General features: G+C 38.5%; 1 protein-coding gene and 1 non-coding gene across 9 annotated transcripts in view; one reads left to right on the top strand and one right to left on the bottom strand.

Annotated features, from left to right (window-relative positions):
* The window catches only part of TENM2 (teneurin transmembrane protein 2), a 1,060,439-nt gene that overhangs the window by 629,796 nt on the left and 403,982 nt on the right, over positions 1-26,661 (bottom strand). The window lies entirely within an intron of this gene.
* TRNAC-ACA (transfer RNA cysteine (anticodon ACA)) lies at positions 22,124-22,195 on the top strand. The gene has a single exon. It is a non-coding gene; the product is annotated as a tRNA-Cys (tRNA).

The following is a 26,661-nucleotide window of genomic DNA, read 5'->3' as shown; positions in this document are numbered from 1 at the left end:
GTATATAGTTGTCCAGTATATAGTTACTGATCGTAGGCTCTTATGATCCTTTATATTTCTGTGTTGTCTGTTGTGATTTCTGCATTTTCATTTCTAATTTTGTTGATTTGATTCTTCTCCCTTTTTTTCTTGATGAGTCTGGCTAATGGTTTGTCTATTTAATTTATCTTCTCAAAGAACAAGCTTTTAGTTTTGCTGATTTTTGCTATCGTTTCCTTTGTTTCTTTTTCATTTATTTCTGCCCTAATTTTTGATTTCTTTCCTTCTGCCAACCCTGGGGTTCTTCATTTCTTCTTTTTCTAGTTGCTTTAGGTGTAAAGTTAGGTTATTTATTTGATTTTTTTCCTCTTGTTTCTTGAGGCAAGCTTGTATTGCTATGAACCTTCCCCTTGGCACTGCTTTTACTGAATCCCATAGGTTTTGAGTTGTCGTGTTTTCATCTTCATTTGTTTCTATGCATATTTTGATTTCTTTCTTGATTTCTTTTATGATTTGTTGGTTATTCAGAAGCATGTTGTTTAGCCTCCATATGTTTGAATTCTTAATAGTTTTTTTTTTTTTCCTGTAGGTGACATCTAATCTTACTGCATTGTGGTCAGAAAAGATGCCTGAAATTATTTCAACTTTTTGAATTTACCAAGGCTAGATTTATGGCCCAGAATGTGATTTATCCTGGAGACTGTTCTGTGTGCACTTGAGAAAAAGGTGAAATTCATTGTTTTGCAGATGACATGATCTTCTACATAGAAAACCCTAAAGACACCACCAGAAAATTACTAGAGCTAATCAATGAGTATAGTAAAGTTGCAGAATATAAAATTAACTACAGAATTCCCTTGCATTCCTACACTAGCAATGAGAGAACAGAAAGAGAAATTAAGGAAACAATTCCATTCACCACTGTGATCAAAAGAATAAAATACTTAGGAATAAATCTACCTAAAGAAACAAAAGACCTATATAGAGAAAACTATAAAACACTGAGGAAAGAAATGAAAGATGACACAAATAGATGGAGAAATATACCATACTCATGGATCAGAAGAATCAATATAGTGAAAATGAGTATACTACCCAAAGCTATCTATAGATTCAATGCAATCCTTATCAAGCAACCAACGGTAGTTTTCAGAGAACTAGAACAAATAATTTCACAATTTTCATGGAAATATGGAAAACCTCGAATAGCCAAAGCAATCGTGAGAAAGAAGAATGAAACTGGAGGAATCAACCCTCCTGACTTCAGACTATAGTACAAAACTACAGTCATTGAGACAGTATGGTACTGGCATGAAGACAGAAATATAGATCAATGGAACAAAACAGAAAGCCCACAAAGGAGGCAAGAATATACAATGGAGAAAAGACAATCCCTTTAATTAGTGGGGCTGGTCAACCACTTGTAAAAGAATGAAACTAGAACACTTTCTAACACCATACACAAAAATAAACTCAAAATGGATTAAAGATTTAAATGTAAGACCAGAAATTATAAATCTCCTAGAGGAAAACATAGGCAAAACACTCCCTGACATAAATCACAGCAGGATCCTCTATGACTCACCTCCCAGAGTAATGGAAATAAAAGCAAAAATAAACAAATGGGACCTAACTAAACTTAAAAGCTTTTGCACAACGAAGGAAACTATAAGCAAGGTGAAAGGACAGCCTTCAGAATGGGAGAAAAATAATAGCAAACAAAGCAACTGACAAAGAATTAATCTCAAAAATATATAAGCAGCTCCTGCAGCTCAATTCCAGAAAAATAAATGACCCAATCAAAAAAAAAAATGGGCCAAAAAACATGGGCCAAAGAACTAAATAGACATTTCTCTAAATAAGACATACAGATGGCTAACAAACACATAAAAAGATGCTCAACATCACCCATTATAAGAAAATGCAAATCAAAACCACAATGAGGTACCATCTCCTGCCAGTAAGAATGGCTGCTTTCAAAAAGTCTACAAACAATAAATGCTGGAGAGGGTGTAGAGAAAAGGGAACCCTCTTACACTGTTGGTGGGAATGCAAACTAGTACAGCCACTATGGAGAACAGTGTGGAGATTTCTTTAAAAAGCTGGAAATAGAACTCCCATATGCCCCAGCAATCCCACTGCTGGGGACACACTGAGGAAACCAGAATTGAAAGAGACACGTGTACCCCAGGGTTCATCGCAGCACTGTTTACAATATCCAGGACATGGAAGGAACCTAGATGTCTGTCGGTAGATGAATGGATAAGAAGCTGTGGTACAAAATACACAATGGAATATTACTCAGCTATTAAAAAGAATGTATTTGAATCAGTTCTAATGAGGTGGATAAAAGTGGAGCCTATTTTACCGAGTGAAGTGAGTCAGAAAGAAAAACACCAATACAGTATATTAACACATAAATATGAAATTTAGAAAGACAGTAATGATGACCCTATATGCAAGACAGCAAAGGAGACACAGATGTAAAGAACAAACTTTTGGACTCTGTGGGAGAAGGCGAGGGTGGGATGATTTGAGAGAATAGCACTGAAACATGTATATTACCATGTGTGAAAAGGATCGCCAGTCCAGGTTTGATGCATGAGACAGGGTGCTCAGGGCTGGTGCACTGGGATGACCCTGAGGGATGGGACAGGGAGGGAGGTGGGAGGGGGGTTCAGGATGGGGAACACATGTACACCCATGGCTGATTCATGTCAATGTATGGCAAAAGCCACTACAATATTGTAAAGTAATTAGCCTCCAATTAAAATAAATAAATAAAAATTTAAAAAAGATACAGTTAAAAAAAGAGTATCTTTTGAAAAGCAATAGTTATGAAATCTAAAAAATATATATATATATAAATAAAGAATATTTGATAGTACTAAAACCTCAACTTGAGGTTTATGGATCCTAAAAATCTTAAATAAATGGAACTGGAAAAAGTTCATTCAACCTATTAGTCTGTTCTGCTTCCAGGATTTAAGTTAATTTTAAAAGTTAAAAGATAAGATTGTGCTGGATTCCTTGAATTTCAACCTAAAGCTAAATCTTAGGGGAATGGGAACTCCCAATAAGGAGTAACTAGCCTTCCTATATGGTGATCATGGAGCTACTGTGGCACTGTGGACATGCTGGTCAGTATACTTTGAGATATAAATCGAGCTTAGCATTAAAGTCTATCTGTGTATTGGTTTTGCTACAAATATCTGAGCTATATGTCTTTTACCATCAACCCCAGGTCTTGTCACTCCAACTCATGTTTAATAACTTTTGCATTAACCAACACCTTTGTCTATTTTTTGCCTAGAAATTTCTTAAAGGGCTGATGACAGTGAGAGGGAGCAGCATTAGGTGCTAGTATATGAGTTACCTGGTCTGCTCATTTACCCACTGAGACTGTTCCTTAGAACATTAATTTTTGATTCATCTTAATCAAGCCTGGCTTTTTTTGTTTGTTTGTTTCCTGGGAACCCAATCTACCTTTCAGGAAAATTATGCAACTGTTTAAAAATTCTTTATTAAAATCCTAACATTATGCAGCAAGTGTCAAATGAAGTTTGGAGGAGTGATACTTTTTTAACAAAGTTCCATTATTTGTACTTTTTCCACATTAAACTAAGCAATCTTGGCTGGTCCCTTTCTTGATCACCAAGGACAACAATTCTTAGACTTTGGAGACTTAGTAGGGTGATTTCTGGCAACGGGGCTGCCTGAGTTAATCTTCCCAGAGGTTATGATATTTGCATTTATTAAGCGGCATATATACAAAATGCCAGGCATTCTGTACTTATAGCTCATCACAAAGCCATGAGTTGGACAATATTATCCCTAATTACAGATGAAATATCCGAGGCTCACAAAGGCTATGCAAAGTGCCCCATATCACAGTTTAATCAGTGGCCATTCTGTGGTTCAGACCTAGGGCTGTCTGACTCTAAAACTTGGGCTCTCGATTTCCACTCTATCCTGCCAAATGGAAACATGCAAAGCCAACCAGGCAGCCCTTCAGGGGACCAATGGAAGAATTCAAAATGGCCTCATTCCCAGCACAAGCGAGTCTGCAACATTGTGGTCCATCTGCCACAATGCACAGTGTATTGACTTCATTCTAGAAGAAAGCCCAAAGGCCATTTTCACAACTTCTCAGCAGTTCACCATTTTATTTGTTAACCTAATGGATCTTTTTCTTAGGGAAGGGGCACCTGACCGAACAGCTGGTCTCCCTACCATGTTGCAAACAGGGTATGAATAAATCTAATTGGGTCTGCCAGAGCACACACACTAACTGGATACGCCTTTGAGATTTACGTTTTAAAAAATCATAAATACATAATTGCTTTCAATACAGGACACTGTGTCTTCATGAGCGGACAATGAAGTTCTGTCTTCAGTAATATTCCCCAAGGGAGTAATTTCTGTCTAGCAGTCTAGGCACTGGCTGTGTCCCATCACCTGACATGCTAATTAAAAATACAGATTCCTAAGCTTTACCCAAGACAAAGTGAATCAAACTATCCAGCGGTGATGATCTGGAAACTGTGTTTCCAACAAAGCCCCAGCTGATGGTAGTGTGCAGCCAGAATTAGGAACTAATTCAGTAAGTTAGAGTGAATGGGGACGATTGCCTCAGGCTAATTCATTTGACTTTTCAGTATGTATTTATTGACCTAATACTCTGTACTACCACTGTTCTAGACTCTGAGAACAAGCTGTGAAGAGGATAGACAAATCCTGTCCCAGGGATTTGCAATCTAGTGAGGGGAAAATAGCAGTAAGCAAATCGACATTACACATAAATAAGAGAATTTCAGGGAGCAGCATCACAGGCTGTTAAAGCAGGAAGATGGCTCCGTACAACGAATCAGGGAGGTAGGTGGTGGTGAGGGGAGGCAGAGGGTGAGCCGTGAGCTCACACACACACACACATATGTTGCTGTTGTTTAGTTTCTAAGTTGTATCTGACTCCTGCGACCCCATGGACTGTGGCCCACAAGGCTCCTCTGTCCACGGAATGCTCCAGGCAAGAATACTGGAGTGTGTTGCCACTTCCTTCTCCAGGGGATCTTTCCGACCCAGAGACTGAACCCACATATGCATTGGCAGGTGGATTCTTTACCACTGAGCCAACAGGGAAGCCCAGAGTCTTTTCCATTTTTTTCAGATTCTTTTCCATTATAGGTTGCTACAACATATGAATATAGTTCCCTGTGCTATACAGTCAGTCCTTGCTTGTTTATTTTATGTATAGTCATATGTATCTGTTAATCCTAAACTTCTAATTTATCCCTACCCCCTTTCCCTTTTGGTGACCTTTAATTTGTTTTCTATGTCTGAGTCTGTTTCTGCTTTTGTAAATAAGTTCATTTACATCAAGCAAATAAATTATAGGTGTTCTTATAGATGTGCCAAAAACAATGGTGATGGAAAATGGCTGAAGTTTGGTAAATACTATCTAACTCAACCTCCTGTCTTTACTGAGGGAAAAACGAAGGCCCCAAGAACTTAACTAATTCACAGGCACACAACTATTTCGTAGCAGAAACGGTAATAAAAGGCAGGTCTCTCAGTGCGGTGCCCTTTTCAGGATGTAAAGAAAGATAGCTGTACAAACATTAGAAGTGCTTCTCATACTAGTAAAGTAACTGGTGGGATTGAAACATTTTGGCAAATCTATTCTATATATGAATTCAGGAAAAACAGAGAACAGGTTGAAATCCTGATCTGTGCTTTCCAGTTATGTGCCAATGAAAAGTCACCAGATTTTTCTGCACTTGATTTCCCTCTTCCACAAAAAACAAAGTAACGAACCCAATGGCACAAGCCCTACTTACCTCAGAAGGCTGTCAAGTGAAGGGAGAGGATGCTATCAAGGCTTGGCTCAGAGACAGTGATTGGATGAGGCAGCATTCATTTTTTCTGTTTTTAGCCTTCTGCCCCTCAAAATACATGCTGGGTTTTGAATGGCTGGAAAGCATGTGTTCTTTCCTAAATTCCACCTCTCCCATTCCAAACTGATTTTTCAGTTCAAACAGGAGAAGGGGTTCCTGGGTTCATGGCCAAGAATTATGGTAATGCAAGGATCACTTTCCACGAAAAGTGAAATTAGCAGCAGCCTTAGAGTGCCTCAGGGTCTTTTTTAAGAGCAGATGAGGAGGTAAGAACTGGGTGAAGCACTGTTTTCTTTCTCCTCAGCTGATAGAATTTAATCAAAACAGGACCCATCCCTCCAGTTGGGAAGATCCCCTCGAGAAGGACATGGCACCCCACTCCAGTATTCTTGTCTGGAAAATCCCATGGACAGAGGAATCTGGTGGGCTATAGTCCATGGGATCAGAAAGAGTCAGATACAACTGAGTGCCTGAGCACAGCCTCCAGTTATGCTAACCCTCTGCTGGAGATCAGTGGATAAACTGGGGGAGGAAAGTATTTAAAGTATTTAAATAGTATATATAAAGTATTTAAAACAGTATATTTTCTTTAAAAAAAAAAAGACATAGAGATGAATGATGGCAGTGGTCACCTCATCTCACTCTGTGTCATTGCCTGGGGAGATATTTGTGGTGACCATGAAAATGCATCCCTCAGATCTGCTGCTGTGGGCACAGTTGATGGAGAGCTGCAAGCACGGTCCCCCTTGGACCCACAGCTGTGTGTGTGCCAACGTCAGGCTTCCTATGGGATGCTCTCAGCCAGTGACGGAGCAGAGCAGATAACATACTTCAGTCCCATTTCTGTGGAGTGTCGGAAAGCTCTGGTAGACAAATTTGGTTCCTAGATTCTCCGCTGTCCTGGCTGACATTTTTCAGAACTAGCTACGCTCTGGGGCTCTTTTACCCCATCCTCCTTTCCTCCCACTCTCCTGTCACCGGCGTCAGACTCACACTGTCAGCCGGAGCCTCTCCCCACCTTCTCTGGCACTTCTGGTTTACTCTTCAGGTGTTTCCCCCAAGAAATCTCTTGCACATCTCATCCTGTCTTGGTATCTGCTTCTCTGAGCATTCCAAACGACACAACACTGTTCCAAAAGTTCAACTAGTGCCAAACACATCATTCTGCACAAGGTTTAAAATGAGTAGCTAGTTGGGGACGCAGACATGTCCCACTGGTTATAATAGAAAGGGAAAAAAATGTTCTGTTAGCATTCTGTATAAACTTATGACCACATTTTATCACCCAAAGTGTACCTTCACTGACTACCAGATGTGTCATTAACCATTTCTGAAAAAAGTGAAATAAAACCATCCAGCCTGAGAATGCTGTAGAATAAGTCAATACTAACAGATGGTGTTTATTTTGTCACTGCTTGTGTTAAAAAAATTACCACCTAGTCCCATCGAATCCATTTCTTTAAGGTGGAAGCTTTATGTAAAAACTGCTACAGAAAATGCAATATTTTATCAGCTGTCATTGAGTTCCTTAAAATATGAGCACTTGTTTTCATGGTTTTCAGTTTTCTAGGACATGGTGCAATACACAGGAGATGGGTTTGTATAAATCTGACACGATGGAGTATTTTGCCAGCAGCTCTGTCTTGCAACATGCAATCTGTTTTGTTTTTCAAACAAAGTTGGTATATGAGTTAGTTGGAATGCTAGTGTTTCCAGGACGAAGACAGAAACTCCTCAGTTATACAGCCTTCTGCCATGTGATACAGTCTACATGGCCCACAAGAGGGAATCATTTAAAGACATTATTGCCTGCCCTTTAGATGAACTCACAAAGAGAATCAGGAAAAATGGTGCCATAGAAAAACACATGATCATACAGGGGAAAGTTTACAATGTGTTAAGTGAAAAAATTATGAAGCAAGAAATAAAATATGATGCCATTTTTGTTTTAAAATATATACACAAACAGGTAGTATAACAGAATAGTTAGGTTGGGACAAGGTCATCCTGGGCTTGACCGGCTGAGATCAAATTCTGGTTCTGCCACACATATCTATAACCTTTATAACCTTACTACGTCACTTGACCTGTCTCTACCCAACTTTCCCCATGCATCTGGGATGACTGCATACCTGGCTCATGGGACTCTTTGGAGGATTACATGTAAAGCATGTAAAAAAGTGCCTGGCACAGAGTAAGTGCTATAAAAGTATTATTAATATTGTTTTAATTTTTATCACATATAATTAGAAAGAAAGTCCTAGATGCATATTTCTCACAGTGTCCATAGTGATTTTTGCTAAATGGTAAGATAATAGATGATTTTCCTTTTTCTTTTTCTAAAATTAATTTTTTTTGGAGTATATTTGCTTTACAGAGTTGTGTGAGTTTCTCCTGCACAGCGAAGTGAATCATCTATACGTATACATACACCCCCTCTTTTTTGGATTTCTTTCCCATTTAGGTCATCATGGAGCACTGCGTAGAGCTCCCTGAGCTATACGGCAGGTTTCCAACTTCATACATACTATCGGTAGATGATTTTCAAGTGTTTTGTCCCTGGCTTCTTTGTTTATTCTAAAGTTTTCTTATACATACAAACATCGACCATTTGAAAAAAAGGGAAGGGACAGAAAGGGAGAGGGAGAAGGGAAATTCTTGCATGCTTCTGCCATAACAAATTCCACTTCCATAAATAGGGAATAATTGGCTGGATAAAGTGACTTAATTTTTTTTTAAGTCTTAAACTCCAAGTACCGTGATCATTTAGAATTTATTTTAAAATACCTTAACTAAAACATCTGTGAACTCTCAAACTAAGTGGTAAGTGAACAAAATCACATATCAATCAATATGACCTCGGGATCAAAGTGAAAACACTGCATACATGGAGTTTTCTCCTGATAACTAAGTTGGGGAATAAATGTTCTCCCTTGTCTGATGCTTCCATGTCACCCTCTCCTAAGTTATGATGAAAACTGAGCCAATTTTTTTTCTTCAGAAAATGGTGGTCTCGGTAACTTTTGTATATGCATAATCCTAAAAAATGTACTGGCAATTATACCAAATGAAAGTATAGAACATATATGTGCATAAGCTCTAAATCTGTAAATAAGTCAAATATTACATGGGTGCCATTTGGATGTAAAATGATGGGCTTAAAGCAATCAAACTTTATTTTCTGGAACCCTAAGGGTACACCCGAGTCAACTTTCCCTGAAGTTACCAGAGAACATATCACTAAAGTTTACTAGCAAAACAACAAGCAGAGATATAACTTCATTCATGTCCTATATATATTTTTAACTGCATATGTCTGTCGTGTTGTGTGACAGATGTTTAAGAAATGTGACAACAGATTTTCAACAGGTAGGGATCTGATTATGAGGCTGGGACTCTTCTGGACTATGTCTCTGTCTTCTTTGCCCCAGGATTTCACTGAAAGCTTAGCAAATAAGAAGTGGAAGCTGAGGGATCTCCCATGTGCCAAGATGCCATAAGCTTCATTTCTTGATGGTCCTTTATTATCTTGACATATTCTTTATTATCTGAGGCATCAGTTCCTTTATCGGCTCCAGCATCCAGTACAAAGCTACAGTGATGTATCTATCCTATTTGTTTTAATTTCCATACTTAGGTTGACTATCAAGGAAACTCCAGAACATATCTCTGAATGCCATCACATTCCATGAGATTGGCTATTGTAACACTGAATGAGGTTACCATAGAAACTCCTCAGGCCTCACTTATACCAAGACCTTGAACACACATGCACACATCCAGCTTTTCTAGCTTGGAACCATGTTTCCATTTTTAAAGCTCTCACTTAATCAAAGTGCCTGCCATACAGACACTACCGGGAGCAAATAGGCCCTCGGCGTGCAAATGCAGCAAATGTTGGGCTGTGGAATAGATGCCTGCAAGGAAAGAAATAGTATCAAATGTGCAAAGTCCCTTTAAATACTTAAGTTAAAGACATGATAATTATTCACCCAAGATAGTAGAGTTTCCCATCTCAAATCTAAAACACGAAGGGTAAGAAAGGTCATAGGTTCTACATAAAACCATCTTTTTGGTCATTACATCATGAATCTGTACTGCTGAGGCGTTTATGAGGGAACTGGGTTACCCTTTCACATATATGTACCCAGTGTGCCATCTCTACTCATCAGGGAAATGCAAATCATAACCACAACGAGATCTTACCTCACACATGTCAGAATGGCTGTCATCAAACAGACAAGAGCAAACAAGTGTTGGTGAGGATGTGGAGAAAAGGGAACCCTTGTGCACCGCTGGTGGGAATGTAAATCGGTGCAGCCGCTATGGAGAACAGTATGGAGGTTCCTCAAAAAATTAAAGATAGAACTACCATACGATCAAGTGATTTCCTTTCTGGGAGTTTACTCAAAGGAAATGAAAACACTAACTCAAATATCTGCACCCTCATATTCATTGCAGTATAGTTATAATAGCTAAGGCATGGAAGCAGCCTAAATTGAAGGGCCCATTGATAAATGAAAGGATAAAGGGGATGTGGTGTTACATACAATGGGATATTACTCAGCCATACAAAAGGATGAAATCTTGCCATTTGTGAACACATGGATGGACCTAGAGATTATTATGCTAAGTAAAACGAGTCAGACAGAGAAAGACAAATACCATGTACTTTCACTTGCATGTGCAATCTGAAAAAGTAAGAAATATAACAAACCAGAAGACTCAGATACGTAGAACAAACTGGTGGTCACCAGAGGGGACAAGGGTGGGGGGAGGTATGAAAAAGGTAAAGGAGATTAAGAGATTCAAACTACCACATATAAAATAAACAAGTCACAGGGATGTTAATATAAGCACAGGGAATAAGGGCAATAAGTTTATAATAAATGTGTATGATGTGTAACCTGCGAAAATATAGAACTACTGTGTTGTACACCTGGAACTGTGATGTTAACTATACCTCAGTTAAAAATGTGCCTTTACAAAGATGTCCTTTGTTACAGGATAGGCAAGCTGATCTTGGCAAATTAATATTAAGCGATCAATAAATTCCAAGTCTTATTATGTGTCAGCTACTATTCTAGGTACTTCAGTGCATTGCTTTGTTTGAGTTTTGCATCATTCATACGAGAAAAGCACATTTATTATTTGCATGTTATAGATTAGGAAGTTCAGGCTAAAAGATGATAAGTGACTTAGTCAAGGTAACATTACCCCTGGAGGCCATGCTAGATTTGAACTCAGATGATGTACTTACACGAATGTATACCTATCTGCTTCATAAGCTAGTAGCCAATTATAAGACTCTTGGAAAACCTTATGGACACTCCTGTTCAGCCTTACTGCTCCATTCCTTCTACAGACTTTTTCCCTCTTTTGAAAGGTAAACACATCCTGTGTCAGCAACAGTGCCACCTATCACAAACTGTCATATAGCATCCAGGATTACCTATTTGCCATGCATGATAAGTCACTTCAGTCATGTCTGAGTCTCTCTGACTCCATGGACTGTAGCCCACCAGGCTCCTCTGTCCATGGGATTCTCCAAGCAAGAACGCTGGAGTTGTTTGCCATGCCCTCCTCCAGAAGATCTTCCCAACTCAGATTGAACCCTCACCTCTGACGTCTCTCTCCTGCCTTGACAGGCGGGCTCCTTACCACTAGTGCTACCTGGGAAGTCCCACCTATCTACCATGAATTGCCTTAACTACATAGCTCTCTTGATTATGTTTAGAATTCAACCATTAGGAATATTTCAACTTAAAAATGCCTTTATGCTTTCACAGTACTTTTGTATGCCCTGGTGCCAGGTCAAAGCTCATAAGTATAGGTAGGCATGTAAATTCTCTGAAAAAGAATTACTGATACAGCAATGATCTGACAGTACCAAACACTGAGATATTGAAAATGTGTTTCTTCCCAATAGTATTTAAAAGATCATCTCAAGGATTTTAATCTTCACCACTGGTTTCATTTTTTCCACTAAACCATACATTTGAGTCACTTTTCAAGGCATAATTTTTAATATTTAACAGTACAAACATTCCACAATTCTTTTTTTCAAGTAGGTTTCTGAAACTGCAGAAACAGTAATGAAATTGTTTAAGTATTGATGACTTACAACTCCACGGGAAGTTCCAAGAGTCTGTTTCGAAACTGTGGCTTTGGAATGGTAACAACCAACACTGCGCTGTGTACCGGTTGGGACCTGAAAGTTTGCATTCCACAGGTTCTCATTTGGGTTCTAATTTGGCCTCTCCACCTACAAATCATGTATCCTTACTTTAACTGCTTTAGATCCAATTGCCTCCATTACTCTCATCTATAACATGATGATATTAATAGAACCTGGATATTTATTAACAGAACTTTCATGAATTAACTGAGAAAGTGTGTGTGAAGGGGATTCAGTATAATTATTGTTATTCAGTTGCTTAGTCACGTCTGACACTTTGTGACCCCCATGGACTGCAGCACGCCAGGCTAGTGCAGTATAGCAGGTGCTCAATAAAGATTTATATTCTTGTTATGACATTTACAACAATTACTCCTAATCTTATTAATGAGGAAAGGACTTCTAGTAATGGTAGGAAAGAATGTCATGTCCTTACAGTAGGTAATGTATAACCTGATTTATTCTTAAAATATTTTAGCTACATTCTTCCAATGTTTCCCACGTGGCACATGCAGAACAGTGGATGAAAGCGTTTGCTTTGAGGAATCCTCCTGTAAATATCATCCAACTTCTCTCTGAAGGTACAAGTTTTCTTTATTTGTTGCTGACCGATTCTCCCAACTCATTCATTTGCCCCATGAACGAAATATCAGCCCAGGCCCTCATTCTTGATCAGGCAGATACTGAGAGGTGCATTTTTGGTACCGAAGGCACACTGAATACACCGGGAGATTCCTGAATGCACAAGCCTCCTGCTCTGTGCCAAGGCCGAGACAGAAGCTACTTTGATGCTGACTTGCATGAGAATTTTCCAGGTGGCATCATTTGAAGAGACCATTACCCCAGCTGGGACAGGTAGCCAAGACTGGGGCCATCTGTTTCCTGGAGAAGAATCCAGTGAGTGTAGAGGATCTTAGGAGAGGCTTAGTGTGTACTTTATGGTTGTTTTTATTGAAATAAGTCTGTGCATTGGTCAGGCATACTGAAACGTGATGGTGAAGATGGGCTGGCTCTGGTGGTCCCCTTGCCACCTGCAGGAGTTGACCCTTTGATCCTACTCACTGGCACAGCCACATAGAGTGTGTGATTTGTCCTTTCAAAAGCTCGAGAAGCCACAGGCAAAGCACAATGGCCACCAGGCTACCCAAGAGGCATCTCCTTTATCCACGTACTATGTGCACTTTTAATTTAAAAACACTTCCAATTACATTAGAATAATCATAAATAAGAGTACAGTGTGGCAGAGAGTGAAGCTGGCAGTATATGTACAGATTGTTATTAAAATTAGCATTATTATGATTCCATCAATTGTTTCCACACTTTGAAATGTCTTCTTTCCTTCCAAACCTCTTTATATGTTTTTATGAGTTCCATTATAACATCAGGTACCCCTTGCAAAGGAACATAAATTTTAAGTCTGACAAATAAGGTTTGCCCTATCTCAGGAAACCATTCTATTTGGGACACATAAAATGACAATGCTTTTTCTAATGCTGCCTGTATTTATTCCCTCATGTAATCCCAATTATTGGTACCTTTGGGGATTCCAGTACAGTCAATTGGATGCATATATAACACACTTTAGTTTTTAAATATAAACATAATGAACACTGTTGTATTTCACATGAACAGTGTTCTTCTTCTAAAAGGTTAGGGGTATTTGTACAACCAGGAAGTCAGATGATATTACAGGAATCATCTTCCCTTTGAGAAATTAAGACAAAGTAATATAAAAATGCCAGTGAAGGCTATGTCTATTTCCTTGAATTTTTCTATCTCTGATGCTCAGTGGGAGTTGGTGATGGACAGGGAGGCCTGGCATGCTGCAACTCATGGGGTCGCAAAGAGTCGAACATGACTGAGCGACTGAACTAGACTGAACTGATGCTCAGTGAGGAAAAGAGACATGGTCCTGCCTATGATGGAGCTACTGGAGAAGACAGCCAATAAATATTCAACCAAACAAATATATGCAGTTAATACAGATTATGGTAACTGCTATAAAAGAACTAAGTAGAGTTGCTATTATTATTTTCATACAGGAAACTATGCTAACAAACATTTAACACATTGAAAAGATGCTGTATGTTTCAATAGCAGTAGGGTCTTGAAATATATGTATACACATATATGTGTACATATATACATACGTGTGTGTGTAATCTTTGTATAATTCATTCAAAGACAGTTTACAACATTGAAATCAATTGAGGCTTGTGGGTCAAGAAGCAACAGTTAGAACTGGAGATGGAACAATGGACTGGTTCAAAATTAGGAAAGGAGTACCAGGCTATATATTATATATCACCATGCTTATTTTAATTCTATGCAGAGTGTATTATGTGAAGTACTGGTCTGGATGAATCACAAGCTAGAATCAAGATTGCTGGGAGAAATATCAAAACAATCTCAGATGTGCAGATGATACCACTCTAATAGCAGAAAGCAAAGAAGAACTAAAGAGCCTCTTGATGAGGGTGAAAGAGGAAAATGAAAAGGCTGGCTTGAAACTCAACATTCAAAAAACTAAGATCATGGCGTCTGGTCCCATCACTTCATGGCAAATAGAAGGGGAAAAAGCAGAAGCAGTGACAGATTTTAAAATCACTGTGGATGGTGACTGCAGCCATAGAATTAAAAGACGCTTGCTCTTTGGAAGGAAAGCTCTGACAAAACTAGACAGCATATTAAAAAGCAGAGACATCATTTTGCCCACAAAGGTCCACATAGTCAAAGCTATGTTTTCTTCGAATAGTCATGTATGAATGTGAGAGTTGGACCATAAAGAAGGCTGACTGCCAAAGAATTAATGCTTTCCAGTTGCGGTGCTGAAGAAGACTCTTGAGAGTCCCTTGGGCTGCAGGATCAACCCAGCCCATTTTAAAGGAAATCAGTCCTGAATATTCATTGGAAGGACTGATGCTGAAGCTGAAGCTCCAATACTTCGACTACTTGATGCGAAGAGTCAACTCTTTGGAAAAGACCCTGATTCTGGGAAAGGTTGAAGGCACAAGAAGAATGAAGTGGCAGAGGATGAGAAGGTTAGATAGCATCACTGACTCATTGAACACAAATCGGAGCAAACTCCAGGAGACAGTGATGGACAGGGAAGCCTGGCATGCTGCAGTCAATGGGGTCAAAGAGTCAGACATGACTTAGTGACTGAACAACAAACAGCAACATCTGCAGTGTGTGCCAAGCATCTAAAATGCGTCAGGCAGTGAGTCTGGTTTTAGATTAAAAAAAAAAAAAAGCCTGTAAAAGACTTAGTGACTGGACAACAATAACATGTTAGATACATGCTTTGATCTCAAAGTTCTGCCATTTCTACCTCCTAAGCCTTCCCAGCGGAGAAGGCAATGGCACCCCACTCCAGTACTCTGGCCTGGAAAATCCCATGGACAGAGGACCCTGGTAGGCTGCAGTCCATGGAGTCGCGAAAAGTCGGACACGACTGAGCAACTTCACTTTCACTTTTCACTTTCATGCATTGGAGAAGTAAATGGCAACCCACTCCAGTGTTCTTGCCTGGAGAACCCCAGGGACAATGGAGCCTGGTTGGCTTCCGTCTATGGGGTTGCACAGAGTCGGACATGACTGAAGCGACTTAGCAGCAAGCCTTCCCAGCAGCTGTTCAGGGCTTTGCGTCTTCTCTCAATCCTGTATGCCTGGGCCATTATCTTCATGTAGTGACAGGAACTATAAGCTAGCTTCTGCCTGTCCTCCTGTTCTCCACCCCTTGGGCTTTTTAAACTGTGTTCTCCCCACGTGACTGTGCATAATCTCTCTCTGTGTCTTTAACATCCTAACTGGAACTTCAAGGCCTTTCCAATATCTCACTCTCTAAAGTCCCCCCACTTCATTTTTACTCCCGTGACTTTCAGTTCTTTAAACCAACACTCTCTTGTTTGCCCCAAATCTTTATAATTCCTTTTTGCCTGGAAACCTCCTGTCCAACTTTTTTGTTGAATTCCTATGTATCCTTCAGATTTAGCCCTGTTATTACCTTCTCAGGGAGTGTTCTTTTTAACCTATTAGAGTACCATATATATATATTCTTATATATATATATATTTATATATATATTCTTATATATATATTTATATATATATATATATATGTATATATTCTTCAAACCTCTTTTCATGTTTGTTGTCTCTATAAATTTGTAAGCAGTACAAAGGCAGAGATCATTTCTTTATCACCATCCCCAGGGCCAAGTACTGTACCTAGCATAAAGTGGGTTCAACATTGGTTGAAGGAATGGAGTGATTAATTAATTAGACTGGAAAACCTATGGGAGCCCTGAGAAGGAAAGTCCACTGCAGCCTGGGGGACATTTTCTCCAAAGCCTGTGTCTTGAAGAATGACAAGGAAAAGACAAAGGCAATACAGAGACAGACTTCTGATATTTAACCAGGTGGTTATAAAATCTGTGTTCCCTTAAAAATAAAGAATAACTTGGCCAATGAAAATATCCAACTTAAAAATGAGAGCTGTTACCATGATGAAACATAAGCCATAAATGCTATCCATTCCAGAATTGATCCCAGACTATCTCAGGTGAGCATTGCAAAAAGGTTTGCCTTTTCTGTTTCTAAATGTGGAGATAGATTTATGTTTTAGAAACTTCATCAGCGTAATCGAATTCTTCCTGCAGAATATGGACCTTGAATAAAAATCTAAACTGCTTATAATGTTGGAGAGTATCAATGTCTAATAACATTAAAAAAAAACAGCCCAAGAAACTAATTTCCAAGGTTTCCCTGTTAAATTACTCTTTCTGAAATAAAAACTTGCATTCAGCACCAACAGAGAAAACTGGTTTAAAGCTGAAATATGAATATATTGAAATTAATCATGATCACATAACCCCTTAACTTTAAATAAGTCTAATTATTCCTTATCTAAACTAGATAAAAATAATGCACATAGTTTCAAAAGAAGTACGTCTATTGTACTTGCTGATAGCATGTGGATTCATGCCAGGATTCCTGAATTGAGAAAATGCTTTTCACAACCAGAACTTTTAAATCTAATGAATTACCTATTTTATTTTTACTGCTTGAATTCCACTGTATGAATGTGGAAAAATAAGTATCTTATAGCAATGCAGTTTAACATATTATTAATACTATTTTTTCCTAGGTAGATCTTGAAGCTTGTACAAGTAGATGATAACAGAGTAAATCTTATTTCAAACTTAGAAGTCAGAAAGGCTATAGGAAATAGTCCTGTGGCAGCTGATATGAAATTATAGGTACTTCATCAAAACCCAGGCAGCCATAGCTACCTCATAACTCATGCTTAGGGCTTCATAATGTGATTAGGTTTTCAAGAGGGTGCATTTGTGTTTTGGCTTTCTTTTAATCACTTTATGTGCAGCCAGGCTTCCAACTTACTACTGATTGACTACAGTCATCATGGTGGGAATAAAGAGATCGTCAACTTTCCTGAAGAAAAGTTATTAAATTTTAGTTTTCCTAAAGGGAAACATTCCCTGCAACAGTAATTGAAAAAAAAATAAAATCTTTATTGACATTCTTTGAGGGGAAAATACAATATTCAACATTTAGGCAGGAGCTAGATAGGTAAAGGAAATTCAGATTTGAGGCAATTATACAAAGTCAGCCAAGAAAATTGACTGTGAGAGGAGGTGTCTTGTCTGCTCGTATTCTGGTCTGATTGGCAGCAAGGGCCTCTTTTCTATTTCTACTGAGTCGCTTACACACTTACTCACTCCACACACATTTAAGGAATACCTATATATATGAATCATCTTCTCTGCAAATGAGATGCAGACTAATGGGTCCTTGGGTATGAAAGACTAATGAACAAAGAGGTGGACTTCAGGGTGGCAAGTACTGTAACAGAAACAGACTGCTGTCGGAATACAGGGGACAGAAGAGAATGCCTTTGCAGGTAGAGCCTGCTTATTAGATATTTTCGTCAATCTCTAGATACTACACCATTGCCATCCAGGTGGGAAAAGGCTCTGTATTGACTGAATAGGAATCCTATCTTATAGCTTATTTTGAGAGACAGGAATTATCTATCAGATGTGATAATAATAAATGGCTCATATGTGACTTTTTAAAACAAATACTTTTTCTCTGATTAGAAATGTAGCACATGAATTCCCTGGCAGTCCAGTGGTTAGGACTTGGCATTTCCACTTCAGGGGGCATGGGTTTGATCCCTGAGCAGGGAACTGTTACTGTTACTGTTAAGTTACTTCATTTGTGTCCAACTCTGTGCAACCCCATAGACGGCAGCTCACCAGGCTTCCCCGTCCCTGGGATTCTCCAGGCAAGAGTACTGGAGTGGAGTGCCATGGGAACTAAGATACTGCAAGTGGTGTGTGAGTTGAAATCTATTCTTTTAAAAACAAACAAACACACAAGAACAGTCCTAGGTAGGCTATTTTGTAACCTGCCATGTTAAATTTTATATTTTAACACAAATACTATTTCATATTTTAAAATGTTGTTCTACATCATGTTTCTAAGTCATACATTTATTTTATTGCCCTGATAGATTAATTTATTTGGCCTTTCCTTGTGTGGCTCAGCTGGTAAAGAATCCACCTGCAATGTGGGAAACCTGGGTTTGATCTCTGGGTTGGGAAGATCTCCTGGAGATGGGAAAGGCTACCCACTCCAGTATTCTGGCCTGGAGAATTCCATGGACTGTAGAGCCCATGGGGGTCACAAAGAATCGGACACGACTGAAAGACTTTCACTTTTCATTAATTTATATAACCACCTGCTTACTGATAAACATGTAGTCCATTTCCACCTCTTCTACCTTATAAACAATTTGTATCTTGTATCTATATCTGTATCTTGGGGGAGAAGATTCATCATTTCAATCATAGTCTGTTCAAATTTATCTTAAAACTTCTGCTATTATCAATAGATTTCTATTAATAGTATTTTCTTTAATTGTTATATTTGAAACCATATTTTCTTAACTAAATTGTCCCCAAATATTCTAAATTTCCTATAGACTTATAGGTTTAAAAGAAAAATTTTAAAAATAATAATGGTGAATAAGAGTTAGAAAACATGAAGAAAAGAGAGAAAATATTAGTACACAGAATATGAGGCATAAATATTTACAGATTTGGATACAGAGGAATAAAAGTCTAGGTATGATTTACTTGCCAACCAATGGAAATAGAAAGATACTATTAGTCAAACAAGCAACAATTTCTTAAAAATGAACAAAAAGCAGTTCCTCTTTATCTATTCCAATACTAAGTCATGAGAAATGTTTTCTTGCAAATCTTCATAAAAATCTATGTGATGTTTGAGTGATATCCTCAATTACATGGTCAAGGCAAATGCAATTATTTGCTCCAGTAAAATTGTAATTTTTTAAATGAAATTTATTGCTAAGAACACTTAAACTGTTTAGAGAATCATTTCATGTTATAATCTTCTCCTGAGATAACTAGAAACACTGGAAAATTGTTAAACAATGTTGCAAGTTCTCTAGAACAGTTCCTCTTGCAGCCGAAAAGAGATTTGATGACATTCCTTTGTCCTCCACATTTGAAAGACAGGTGCACGAGTCTGAATAGGACACAGAGGGAAAGGGCACTGACCGCCTAATGCCCTTACTGTACAACATGCATACATTTAGTGGAGAGAATTACCTACAGACATCAGCTGACTTTAAGAGGTCATTTTCAGGTGCTCTGTTCTCACATAGTTTAATTAGTTCGACTTTTTCTTAATGACAAAAAGCATTAGATTCACAATAAAGGCCTAGTAGAATCTCAACTTTTTCAAGGACACTTCAAGAGGGAGGGAAATGTATGTTTCATTCCATGAAGTGCTGTTTCAACAAAGGATACAATGTAATGTAGAAAACATATTATTTTATGGGATATGGGTGCAGGAACAGTCACTGAAAAAAAAAAAATCTGTCATTCCAAAGCTCCCTTTATAGCTTTTGAAACTTAATCATCTGACATTTTTCCAGGAAGCCTTCCCTGACTGACACCCTTCAACCATGGTTACTCTCCTCTTGGACAGACACGAATGCATGTATTCAATGTATGAGAATAGTTTTACATGTGCCATATTACTTTGTATACATTCTAGTTAATTTATTACTTTGTCAAAGTATTCTTGAGTACTAGACATTAGAAATAAGTTTAAAGTATAAATGTGCTAAGTTTTCCTTTTTTTTTTAACCTAGGCTGCATATTCCAAAATAATCCAGGAATTATGCGTGCTATTTTAAAAAAATTTTTGATGGATGATTTATAGGGTGAGTATTTAGACTGGATAGAGAAGAATGAGTACAGAAGGGAGTTAGTGACATAAGTATGCTTAATTTCAAGGGAGAAAAATCTAGATTAAAAATTAAAAGGCTGAAGCTTCAACTAAAGATGGTTGAGAAGAGAAAATTATAATCAAAGATGCATAGAACAGATAATACCTGCAACATCTATATTCTAGAAAAATTCACCACACATAGAATAAACGGGCCATGTAAATAGTTATGAGTTGTTGCAACAATAGAAGACTTGGGTGATATAATTTTTTCTTCTTCAAAACTAGCTCTTTGAATGTGCTTGAGACTTCACATTGCCTATTCCAAGTTGCTGTCGAGCATCATGGGTCAGTAAATACTGCAAACGTTTTGAAAGACAGACTGATCTCTGACATTTCTATATTACCCAGATGACCTAAGAAGTGTACAACTACAGGGATGATCAGGATACAGAAGGGAGAGAAGCTTCCTGTAAAAGTATTATCTGGATATAATGATATTTGTCTTGTACTGTCTATATGAGAATGTGACTCTCTGACTTTAACAACTGCCAGTGTTTATCAAATATTGAACGTGTGCTGGATCTGACTTATTCCCTTTGAGCTAGGTACTATTATTTTTCCTACCATACTGAAAGAAATATACAGCCTCTGAAACAAAATCACCAAATTCTAAGTAGCAAAGGTGGGATTTTAAACCTCTTAACAACTATATATGGGAGGCTAGACAGTCTCTCACATGAAGTCCTTAAACTGTGTGATCAAGAAAACATTCTAAAATTCTGTAAACATGAATTATCTTCAAATGACTTCAGGGGTGCCATGATTAATGTCATGATTCATGGGTGTCAATGGCAACTTCAGGGGTGCCATGATTAACATCAGGCAGTGTTGCTTACGCACACAAAGCAATGGCAATCCGTTGAACATCCAGGCCTGGCCCTCTGAGGAGCAGATCAACTACCTGGTACAAAGATGTGCAGTGGATATACACGATTTTAGAAAGCCAGATCTCTTTAATGGAAAGATAGGACTACTGTGCTCTGAACATTATATTCCTTTTTCCTTGTGAACTTGTTGTAGCAACTGACTTTGGATTCTACATCCTCGGGCTTACTTAAGTGTCAGCAGGTATGCAGAAGTCTTTGTGTGTCACCCCAAACAGGAAGCAAAATTCTTAATCTTCCCAATGGAAAAGAAGCACAGACCATTAATAAACCATGCCAATTTTGTTAGACTACAGCATAGTTTTTTAAAAAAAATCTCATTATATCATATTGGCATTGGGCTTACTTGATATTTTCAGAGCGCTTACATATTACCAGAGTGATGTCTTTCTTTTTTCCCCACCATGCATTGGATAGCACATCAGTGTGACAGAGTGGGTGTTCTAAGTTGAAAATTTACTTTCTTGCCTTTGTTTTGAGAGCCAGTGAGATAGAGAATGCAAATGCGGGAAATGCAAATTTGGAGCTGTCTGGGGCTGGAGCTTAAACAGAGCCCAGCTACATAAAAACTGCAGTGTTTTGATAGGGAGACATTTATAAAAGCTTCAGTGCTGACAGTGTGACCAGCTAGTACATAAACACAATCTAAATTCTAGGTTTAGGAAGATTACATTTCTGTTAACTGATGCTCCTCTGGTAAAATTCCAGGTACAGTTACTCCTGTGCCCATATTCATCAGTGCTACCACTGATTACTTACTAGGTGTTTCACATATTTATCTCACTTGAGCCACCCCAAGAGGGAGATTCTATTAATGACCCCACTTTCCAGGCCAGGACTTCCCTGGTGGCTCAGATGGTAAAGCGTCTGCTTACAATGCAGGAGACCCAGGTTCGATCCCTGGGTCGGGAATATCCTTTGGAGAAGGAAATTGAAACCCACTCCAGTACTCTTGCCTGGAAAATCCCATGGACAGAGGAGCGTGGTAAGCTATAGTCCAAGAGGTTGCAAAGAGTTGGACACAACTGAACGACTTCAGTTTTCTTTCCTTTTTCCAGGCCAGAAACCTGAGACATACAGAGGTGATGTAACTCACCCTAGGTCACTTGGCTGATAAACAAAAGAACCTTGGTCTCGAATATTTTTATTTTCTTCTTTTCTGAGTATTTTTTCCCTTACTACAACTTTGCCTTTCAAATAAATGCTTTAGACTGCCCATTTTGGGTATCTGCTTCCCCAGGAGTGGTTTTAAATGTGTTCTAGGCATCAGCTATGGATTTCTATATTTGAGTTGCATATGTACTTTCACAGGAATAAACATTTGGGGACACTAAATCAAAGGTGAAGACCTAAAGAATAAATGTTCAAAGATGCCAAGGTAGAACAGAGGAGATGGCATGACTGAATAATCAGTTATTGACCTCAGGTGACCTGACCTGCGTAATCCTGGAAATTCATTTGTCTCCATCAAAAGGGCAGCTGAGTTGACTAAACTGCATGCAGGAAGGTCAAATGGCTTTAGCAGAGTGACTGGAGACACAGACATTCAATGTCAATACCATGCAGAGCCACACACCCTGGAGTTTATTCCCCTTTTAAAGAGAATGTAACAGAGAAATTCCAGTCAGCAATAAGTTAGCTTTTCAGGAGTCTAATGACATCATTATAGAACATTCTAACTTGGCTCTGTGGATGCAATGTCGTTAGTGCCCCTGGGGTTTAGACTGTGCTATGTCAGTTATTCTATGCAGCCTCTCTCCATGTTGTATCCTCTCCCATATGCCGGGAAAAAACGAGAGCTTTTATAGACACAATAGGGTCTGCAATAGCCCCAAGAGCACACAATATTATTTTATTCATCAGTTGTCAAGTGCCCGCAGGGTTCAAAGAGACAGGTCAGAGGAAGGGTGTATATAATATGAATTGTTCTACACTCAAAAAAAAAAATAAGGTATTTGCAGGAAGGTGTCTCTAGGGTTCAAATTTAATAGAAGCTGCAGATTCAATTGGGGTCTCTCAACTTTAACCCTTTTCTGAGACCACCAACCTAGAAGTCAGTATTTGAACTAGGATTTGGAATTTTTTTGAAGATTCTTTATTATCTTTAAATGCCCCCACAAGCATCCTTTATGCTAAACACTGAAGCCCGCCCATCAGATTCTTGCTGAAAATCTCAAGTACTTGAAACACACTGTACACAGTGGGTGTTCAGTATATGTTAGGTGAAGGAATGGATGTTAGAGGTTTGGTAGAGACAATCTATGCCTCTGAGAGCTTTCCCAAAGGCAATCATGAGAACTGGTATCCCCTTTCAACAGTTGTGAACAAACCTGTTTTGGCATGGGAACCAAATAAAAGTCTTACTGGAAACCATATTTTATTTAAAATTAGAATAAACTCATTTTTTCTCATTCTTAAAGCAGTATACTCACACTGCAACAAACCGAAATCATAATGAAAACTAAAAAGGAGACATCTTCCCTCACCCCAAACACACAAGATGATACTAAAATATAAGTTAAATTATTTTCTTGAGTCCTACTCACAGATGTAGATATAGAAACAGCTTCTTGATGAGATTGAAAGAGGAGAGTGAACAAGTTGGCTTAAAGCTCAACATTTAGAAAATGAAGATCATGGCCTCTGGTCCCATCACTTCATGGGAAATAGATGGGGAAACAGTGGAAACAGTATCAGACTTTATTTTTTTATGGCAACCCACTCCAGTATTCTTGCCTGGAGAATCCCATGGAAGGAGGAGCTTGGTGGGCTACAGTCCATGGGGCTGCAAAGAGTCGGACATGACTGAGCCACTTCACTTTCACTTTCACTAAAATCACTGCAGATGGTGACTGCAGCCATGAAATTAAAAGACGCTTACTCCTTGGAAGAGAAGTTATGACCAACCTAGATAGCATATTCAAAAGCAGTGACTTTACTTTGCAACAAAGGTCCATCTAGTCAAGGCCATGATTTTTCCTGTGGTCATGTATGGATGTGAGAATGGACTGTGAAGAAAGCTGAGCACAAAAGAATTGATGCTTTTGAACTGTGGTGTTGGAGAAGACTCTTGAGAGTCCCTTGGACTGCAAGGAGATCCAACCAGTCCATTCTGAAGGAGATCAGTCCTGGGTGTTCTTTGGAAGGAATGATGCTGAAGCTGAAACTCCAATACTTTGGCCACCTCATGTGAAGAGTTGACTCATTGGAAAAGACTCTGATGCTGGGAGGGATTGGGGGCAGGAGGAAACAAGGATGACAGAGGATGAGATGGCTGGATGGCATACTGACTCGCTGGATGTGAGTTTGATTGAACTCCGGGAGATGGTGATGGACAGGGAGGCCTGGCATGCTGCGATTCATGGGGTCGCAAAGAGTCGGACAAGACTGAGTGACTGAACTGATCTGATCTGATCTGATAACTGGCATACACATATTGGTGACACCTCCATAAGTAAAAACATGACTTGATTGTTACATGCTCTTTATACAAAGTCACTATGTTGGGGTGGGGATGTGGGTAAGGTCAGTTGGTATCTCTTGAGAAACTGACATGGCTCCATTTATTGTTATATGATAAGAGTTGGACGAATCATCACATTTTCCTCTCTATTTTGCTTATTTTTTGGCTTACTTTAAAGCGACTTTCCTCAGCCAAGTATTTCTGCCCAAATTATTCATCACTCTGTAATTCTTATTCTTGTGTGCTCAAGTCACCAGTCTGTTTAAGTTCTCTTCTGAGAGAAAAACATGCTTGTGTGTTTACCTGTATTCATGTCTCTGAAGATAAACTTTCATTTGGGCATCAAAGGATTAGCTCCTGGTTTGATTTTCAGACATACAGACCTACTGTTAATGGTGCATATCACCATGCCAAATCTTTTCTAGAGAGCATCACCTACTTGATTATTTAATTCCAAGCTTCTATTGAAAGCCCAGCTGAGAGAAATGGGCCAGAAAACCTGTCTGTGGGATACATGATCCATTCATCCCTCTAGTAACTGAAGTCAGATCACCAGAAGGCCATGTGTTTAGACCTCATTCAAGGAGTATGAATCATACTGAATAAGGTTCTAATGCTATGCCACTGACTTTGATCAAAGGATATTATCAGCTATGCACATTCAAAAACCCATCTGAGTCTTGGTTATCAAGAAAAGGGCATTGAGAACATTGCTTATGCTATCCATTCAATATCCCTGATTTAAAAATCTCGGCATGAAAAATTTGGGGATTTAATACCTGGAAAACATTTTGTCTTCTTGAGTAACTTTTATTTTTCTCTAACCCCTACACCCGTTTTTATTAACAAACAAATAAAAAAACTATGTAAGTATCCTGAACGTCATGTCTATAACTCAGAAATTCAGAGTCTAACACTGAAGTTCAATAAAAGCAGTTATGTTGAGTCTTCTGGTTGATATATTCACAGTCTATTTTTTCCCATATTGTTTTCTATTCTCTATCTCATAACTTAGATGAATATACTTTATAGCATAGCAGTATGCAAAGGGGATAAGAAAAATGAATGCTAGTTATTGTATTTTGTCACTGGCTTTAAGTTTTCTCAATTCTTTTTATTTAAAGAGTTTATAAATGATAAATAGTCATGTACATGGCCTACCTTTCACATACAGCTGATTCCTGGGAAATTTAGGATATAGAACTGAGCTTATATTTTACACAGTTTGGCAGATATTTTTAAGTTTTTTGTAAGTGTGCTACCTGGATTTTTATAATCTATTTTTCTAAAAGAACATCCTAATAATAGTTACTATTAATTGAATGTTAACTGTGTACACTATACTATAGATTTAGCATATGTACATATTTGATCTTTATAACAATCCTCTCTGGGCAAAGTTATTGTTCCCATTTTATAGATCAGGAAACTGAGGCAAAACAAGTTAAGTACCCAGATTACTAAGAAAATAGAATTAGAATATAAGCCCAAGTCTGCCTGAATTCAAAATTCATACTCTAAATGACCAATTCATGTTTTCTAAAGCAAGGCAGGTCCAAGTGCAGAGTCCTTTTAAAGCCACAGAGCTTGACCCTTGGTAATAATAAGTTAGAGTCGGACTATAAAGAAAGCTGAGCGCCAAAGAATTGATGCTTTTGGACTGTGGTGTTGGAGAAGACTTTTGAGAGTCCTTTGGACTGCAAGGAGATCCAACCAGTCCATCCTAAAGGAGATCTGAGTGTTCATTGGAAGGACTGATGCTGAAGCTGAAATTCCAACATTTTGGCCACCTGATGTGAAGAACTGACTCATTTGAAAAGACCCTGATGCTGGGAAAGATTGAAGGCAGGAGAAGAAGGGGACAACAGAGGATGAGATGGTTCAATGTCATCACCGACTCAATGGACATGAGTTT

This window comes from Capricornis sumatraensis, chromosome 9, assembly GCF_032405125.1.
Source record: "Capricornis sumatraensis isolate serow.1 chromosome 9, serow.2, whole genome shotgun sequence".
Classification (NCBI taxonomy): Eukaryota; Metazoa; Chordata; class Mammalia; order Artiodactyla; family Bovidae; genus Capricornis; species Capricornis sumatraensis.
Note: the sequence above shows the minus strand (reverse complement) of the source record. Positions and strands in the feature narration are given on the sequence as shown.